The following is a 7,711-nucleotide window of genomic DNA, read 5'->3' on the forward strand; positions in this document are numbered from 1 at the left end:
CACCATGTCTCAGCATATGAAATAAACCTACAAAATTCAAAAGCAGGGTCAGCTAGGTGGTGCAATGGATACAGCACTGGACCTGCATTCAGGAGGACCAGAGTTCAAGGCTGTGTGCCCCTGGGCAAATCACTTAACCCTCATTGCCCTGCAAAAAAAAAAAAGAGAGAGAGAGAAAGAAAAGAAAAAAATTCAAACGCATATCTATGTATTTCCTAATAGGGAAAAGGTCCCTTGGAGGGCAGGGGGGGAGTGGGGAATGGGGATCTGGAAGCATGGGAAAGCAGAAAGATGAAGGATAGCTGGGAAGGATTTCTGGCCTAAGTGCACTGTCTTCAGACCCCAAGAAAGCCAAGCAAACTAGAGTTCCACTTGTTGAGGATGTATATGGAAAGCATTCTTTCCCTTGGCTGGAGAACAAGAAAGGAGAACTAGTTTCTCTTGCCCAAAAGGATCAGGCGACCAAACACCGGGTGCTTGGGCCACCTTGTCAGGGAAGGTTCGGGACAAAGTTTGGTTAAGATTTAGGAGGTAGGGGGCAGCTAGATAGAGCAGTGGATAAAGCACCGGCTGTGGATTCAGGAGAACCTGAGTTCTAATCCGGCCTCAGACACTTGACACTTATTAGCTGTGTGAGCCTGGGCAAGTCACTTAACCCTCATTGCCCCCTCCCCCCCCAAAAAAAAAGATTTAGGAGGTGACTCTGGGGCCAGTGATGGTGGAGGTGTTGACAGTGATGTGCATATAGGGCAGAGGAGTAGGATGTGGTCAAACAAAAAGGGGTCAAAGAATCAGATCATTTATGTCGGAGATTCAGGAAAGAAGCAGAAAGCTTCCCCGACCTTGGGGGAGAAAACCCATGCTGGCACCCCCCTCACACCAGCAGAGAGACGATGCACATCTACAGGCTGGCAAGGACACACAGAAACTCTGCCCTCCTTCCCTCTCCCGCACACGCACCCCAGGATGGTGGGGTGAGGGTTTGGGGGGAAGGGCAGGTACTTTATAATCCACGAAGTTTCTGAGAAAAAGAAGCATCACTGGATGTTGTGCAGTTTGAGCTCTGGGAATAGAAGGAAGGTGAGGAAGTGCAGCCTGGGGTGCGTGGAGAAAGCAGCAAGTGGAGCTGCTCCCTGTTGCTTGGGCTGAGGAGGATGACGTGGATCGATCGCTTCATCAAGGGTTTGGAGCTTGGGCACGCCTTTGAGATGGAGCAGGTGAGCCAGACTTGGGGGGGGGAGGGGGGTAAGAGTGGGGCCCTTTGTTGCCTAGTTTTCCTTGCCATTCTCAGCTTATTCTGAATTTTAACACTAATAAAACTATCCTAACATAATGGTACCACACTTTTGCATTCATTCTTCATTAGCTGACCCTATTCCTTCCTTTGGTACAATTCTTTTAAAATTCTTTAATAGGATGGGGCAGCTCGTTGTTGTAGTGGAAGGCGCACCTACCCTGATATCAGGTAGGACCTGAGTTCAAATCTGACCTCAGACTCTTACTAGCCATGTGACCTAACTAGCCATGTGACTTTGGGCAAGGCACTTAACCACAATTGCCTCATAATAAAAAAAAATTCTTAAGAAGGCTGATGAATTCCCTATGCATCAACAGTCTCTTAAGACAACTCTGACTTTTCTCCATCAGAATTGTTTCTCCTTTTATCTTCAGAATTTAATTATTGAATTCCTACTATCCATCTTGACCTGTTTTCTCTTATAAAATTTAATCTTGGGATCCTATCTATGCTTTCTCCAAGCTCTTTGAAATGTGCTTTCCTAAAATTAAGAGTTCGCATTAAACCATGATGAGCGTTCATCTTCTCTATCAAAAATCCTAAAATGGAGTCATTAATTCACTTCATGGTACCTATCATTTCTAACCCAGGAAACATCTCCCTCTTGTGAGTGAGAATTAGATATGGAACAGAATTGGTACTCATTGGCTCTTCCATCTTTTGAAGGATGAAGCTATCAAAATAGTCAAGAGTTTGTTTATTAGTTGCTTTGCTTTTGCAGAAAGAAGGCTTCAGGAGACATCCAGAAAATTGAAGTACCTTATCACTTACATATCTTGCTAACATTCTATTGTTGATTTGTTTTTTGAATTTCTCATCTATTTCCTCTTTTTATCTGTCATATACTCAGATGACTATACCATATATGTCATATATGATATATCCATATATCTATCAATTATATACTTCTGCTTCTACTTATCTTTATGCAAATGTTCTCCACCATGTTTGCCCACCCCACCTCCTTAGATCCTTGAATTTCCTCAAAGGAAATGTTATTGAACACAATGTTATTGAACCCCACCATCTTTTACCTAGACTTTTCTTTTTAAATAAAAAAATTTTCTGGAGTCTCATCACAACAAAACTTCATGATACCTATCAGACCAACTGCCTTCTTTTATTAGGATGCTTATTTTTACTTTGCTTGTTACTTGTTTTTGTATTTGTGCATAGCAATCTGGGGCCTTGGCTTTTGTTGCTGGTTCCTTGGTGTAGTGAGTCTGCCTAGGAATTGTCTTGATGCTTGTTGCTCCACTTTCTTCTGCCACTGTCTTCTTAACAAGTTATAAAAGGCCCATGACCAGGTTAATTCTGATATTTTGTGAATTTGCCTTGCCCAGTTCTGATGTTCATTGGGGAAAGCACAAGCCAAAGAGCAAAATTATTCATGAAGCTACCAAGATTAGGGCAGCTGGGCAGCACTGTAGATAAAGTGCTGGGCCTGAAGTCAGAAAGACTCCCCTTCCTGAGTTCAAATATGACCTCAGATATTTACAAGCTGGGTGAATCTGGACAAAGCACTTAACCCTGTCTGTCTCAGTTTTCTCATCTGTAAAATGAGCTGGAGAAGAAAATGGCAAACCACTTCAGTATCTTTGGCAAGAAAACCCCAAATGAGTGTGTGAAGAGTTGGATATGACTGAAACAAGTAAACAACAACAAAGACCAAGATAAAATCCTGTCCTTGTGAACCCAGAATTTAGCTTAGGGCCAAAGGTTACTCTGGATTTTCTCTACTATGAGTTTCTAGCCAACTCCACAATTTTTTTTCTTTCTACATTGTGGTTACTAACTAGGGTAGGGGTAACAGATACATTCACAACACTGTCAAGTATAGCCCAGAAGCAGATTAAAATGTAATTGGGAAATATTTGACAAAATAAAAAAATTACAATAAAACATGGATAATGTTACATTTTAAAACTAAGTTAACAGGGCACTTGCAGGGATCCTTATGTATGGATTAGTGGCTCCCATTTCTGTTTGAGTTTGATACCACTGGTCTAGAGTATGTGGTTTTGGAGTATTTTAAAGACTTTTTGATGAAATTTGTAGTACTTTAGGCAAATACATTCCTTTTGAGGTTGGGTGTGGGTTAACTAGCCTTTACTTTTCCCACCAAAGCAAATGCATAAATTGCATTGTTTTTTTTGTTTGTTTGTTTTTGTTTTTTGCAAGGCAGTTGGAGTCAAGTGACTTGCCCAGGGTCATACAGCTAGTAAGTGTCAAGTGTCAGGGGCAGCTAGGTGTCACAGTGAATAAAGCATTGGCCCTGGATTCAGGAGGACCTGAGTCCAAATCCGGCCTCAGACATTTGACAGTTCTGTCAAGTGTCAATTCTGTGTTCAGCCTTTGTAACCTGCCCTTCCAGCATCCATCCATATGTCATTAATGAAGAGATGTGAAATGCACCTGTTACTTCAGGTCAAGGGTCACCAAGCTTGGGTAAATGTTATACAAGTCGGGGAGAAGTATTGTCTGCTTGCAATGCAGTTTTCCCAGAAATTGCTTGCTTGTGGCCTCATAATAAGTGTTTTTCTGTACCTGCTCATGCCCTCCAACTTTGCTACAGGGGCTTCTGTATCTACCCTACCTAGGGGCCCATGACCCTCGAAAGAATTGTGAAGTAGGCAAAGCTAGTCTTTAATTCCCTCACACCTAAAGCTGAAGCAGCTAGGTGGTGTAATGGATAGAGCATTGGACTCAGAGGCAGGAACCCCTAATTAAAAATCTTATCTCAGAAACTTACAAGTTATGTGACCCTAGGCAAGTCATTTAGCCCAAAACTTCCTAAATTGTGGGTCAAACCCACTATGGGGTCAAGTAATTGAATGTGAGCACTGCCCAAAATTTGGCAACAGTAAAAGAGTGTAAGCTCCTTGGGGGCAGGGGCTAGCTTTCTTTTTGTTTGTATTTTTATTTTCATTGTTTAGTGCAGTTCTTGGGACATAGTAAGCACTTAATAATAAATCTAAAAGAAAAGAAAAGAAAAAAGAAAAGAAAGTTTATATACAGAGATGCTTTGACCTCATAGGGAAGCAATTAAAACAAATTCAATTCAACAAATATTTACTAAGTAATAACGTGAAGAGTGGCTATAACTATCTGAGGGTTTTGCTCAAAGCCAAGAAGACCTAGGTTTAAATCCTATGATACATGTTGACTGTGTGCCCCTAGGCAAGTTACTCTTGGTGCTTTCACTGATTTTCCAAGACTATGTTGCTGAGAAGGTGCCAACCTGGATTGGCAGAGGAAGTTTCTTTAACTGGGGAGTCAGTCAACAAGCATTTATTAAACACTGTGCCTGGAATTGTGCTAAACTTTGGTGATGCAAAGAAAGTCAATGGCATTCTTTGCCCTCAAGGAATGTTCATTTTAATGGGGGAGAACATGTGCAAACTACTATGTACAGATATGTACATTATAAGTGGGATGTAACCCTAGAATGAAAGGCACCAGCAGTAGTAGGGGTGAGGGATTGGGGTAAGAGGAAGGAACTTGAAGAAGGTGGGATTTGATTTGAGACTCAAAGGAATTCAGGGGAAACAGGATGCAGAGGTGAGGAAGGAGAGTATTTCAGATATAGGGGAAGTCAGTGAACAGATACAGTAAATATTCCCAGCCATGAAGATGCCCAGGGCATATATTTGTTTGGTGTCCAACTCACCCTTTCTAGCCTCCTCATAAAGCCCTTTTCCTCCTTTAGCACCACTATGTTATGCGTGCATATGTGAAGTTTATTAAAATTCAATGAATGTTATACCAACTATTTGGTATTAATACTATATATACTTGATTTTTAGTTAAGCAAATACTGGCCTTTAATTTGTGTGATACTGACATCTAGTGGCCAGGTGATGCTACAGCTGATGGTAGATGTAAATTCACAGCCTTGTAGAATTGAGATTCGTTTTGTAATCAGTGTTTCATTTTTTATTTGGGTTTACCCAAAGTCATTGGAGGAAAAAACAAAATGGTCTCAAGGCAGATTCTGAGGTACCTTCTGGAAGACTCATATCATATTGAGTATAGGTCAGAGCTCCTGAAACCTGTAAGTTTGGGGTTGGGGTCTAAACTACCCCATCTCATTTAACATTGATACCTGAAGTAGATGAGAACAAGTCTCAATCAATCACCAAATTGAAGGCCCTAGCCTAAGTGCTAAAAGACCTTTAAACTCAAATGAGGTAGGGAGGTGAAACTTGGCTATACACCAGAGATTTCTGAGTGAACTGAGAAGACTTGGTTTGAGAAATGGGGGTTTTCCTGTATACTCTTGAGAAGAAACCTCCTGGTGGGGGGGTGGGGGTGGAGAAGAGGTTATGGTTTCATCTTTGACTAAGTTTTCTTGACCCATCCCTCCATTCTTTTTTTTTTTTTTTTGGTGAGGCAATTGGGGTTAAGTGACTTGCCCAGGGTCACACAGCTAGTTAAGTGTCTGAGGCCAGATTTGAACTCAGGTCCTCCTGAATCCAGGGCTGGTGCCCTATCCACTGTGCCACCTAGCTGCCCCCATCCCTCCATTCCTTTGAGGTTCCTCTCCCCACCCCCCAACCCTACTGTCTTTGGCCAGAAGAGTTTTGAATTTTAAAATATTTAGGGGGAGGTGGGGAACCAAGATGGTGGAGGAAAGGTAGTAACTTCTTGGAGCTCCCCACATGATCACATCAAAAACCTTTAAATAATGCCATGAGACAATTCCTAGAGCAGCAGACCCAACAAAAGGATGGGGTGAGATCATTTTCCTGCCAAAGATGGCTTAGAAGGTTGGTAGGAAAGGTCTGCTGTACTGGGGTGAGAGCAAAGCACAGCCCTGCTGCTTCATGTGAAGATTCAGCCCCAGGCCACATAAGAGGAGACCCCCAGAGCCTCTGAATTAGTTTCTAGAACTAAGCTCACCATCTGGTGAGAGGGCTGAGTATCTGGCCAAGGGAAGATTACAGGGGTCTCTGATGGCACTGAGGCAGAACTTGGTTGTTTTACCCATGCTGGGAATCAAGAAGCAATCTTGAGTGGTGGGACCAGGTGGGGGAGGGGTGCAGGTTCACCAGAAGCTTGCAAGCATAGTGAAACAGATTTTTTGTTTCCGGGTTAAAGAGCAAGGAGGCCTGGGGTTATTTACAGATCAGAGCACAGGCCAGGTTAGTGCAGAATTGCCTTTCCTTAAATAATACCACCTGGGACCCCCTGAAGCTTGGGACAGTGCATCCCAGAAGCAGTGCTCCACTTTAAGAATGAGTTAAAAGTCAATATATAGGCTAGCAAAATGAACAGACAGAAAGAGATGCGGACCATAGAAAATTTCTTTGGTGAAAAGGAAGATCGAAATACAACCTCAGAATTAGATAAGAAAGTCAAAGCTCCTACATCCAAAGCTTCCAAGAAAAATATGAATTGGTCTCAGGTCATAGAAGCTCTCAAAAAGGACTTTGAAGATAAAGTAAGAGAGGTAGAGGAAAAAATGAGAGTGATGCTGGAAAGTCATGAAAAAAAGTCAACAGCTTAAAAAGCCAAATGGAAAAGCTCTCCGAAGAAAATAACTGCTTAAGAATTAAGATTGAGGGGGGCAGCTAGGTGGTGCAGTGGATAAAGCACCTGCCCTGGATTCAAGAGGACCTGAGTTCAAATCCAGCCTCAGACACTTGATACTTACTAGCTGTGTGACCCTGGGCAAGTCACTTAATCCTCAGTGCCCCACCAAAAACAAGAAGAAGAGGAACACAGCAATAATAACTGGGAAAAAATTTGAAGCAAAGACAAGAGCAATGGAGGAGGAGGAGGAGGAGGAAGATACTTTTCTGGACTATTGTGAAGAAAATTCTTTGTCAGGTATAAGGTACCATATAAATGGTAGCTATTATTGTTGCAAAAATCAACCTCATGGGTGTTCTATAAGGAAATCTCCCTTTAGTGTACTATATAAGTTTAGTTTATTATTAAAATAATTAAAAAAAAAAAGATGAGCAGGATGCTCTCAGAAAAAGCTGGAAAACTTACAGGAACTGATGCAAAGTGAAATGTGGTGTATACAAAATAATAGCGATATCGTAAGATGATCTGCTGCAAATGACTTAGTTATTTTCAGCAATGCAATGATCAAGACAACTCTGAAGGACTTATGAAAAATGTAATCCATTTACAAAGAAAGAACTGATGGTATCTGAATACAGATGGAAGTATTTTGTTGTTGTTGTTACTTCCTTTTTCTAAAGTTCTTTTTTCTGCTATGTTTTGTATGACTGCACATGTATAACTTATACTGAATTGCTTGAGTTCTTAAGGGGGTATAGGGAGGAAGGAAGAGAATTTGGAACATAAAGTTTTAAAAATCGGTGTTACAGTTTGTTTTTACATGTAAGGTGGGGGAAAATTCTGAAGAAATAAAGAAAAAAATTTTAATAAAATAAAATA

Source organism: Dromiciops gliroides, chromosome 1 (genome assembly GCF_019393635.1).
Source record: "Dromiciops gliroides isolate mDroGli1 chromosome 1, mDroGli1.pri, whole genome shotgun sequence".
Classification (NCBI taxonomy): Eukaryota; Metazoa; Chordata; class Mammalia; order Microbiotheria; family Microbiotheriidae; genus Dromiciops; species Dromiciops gliroides.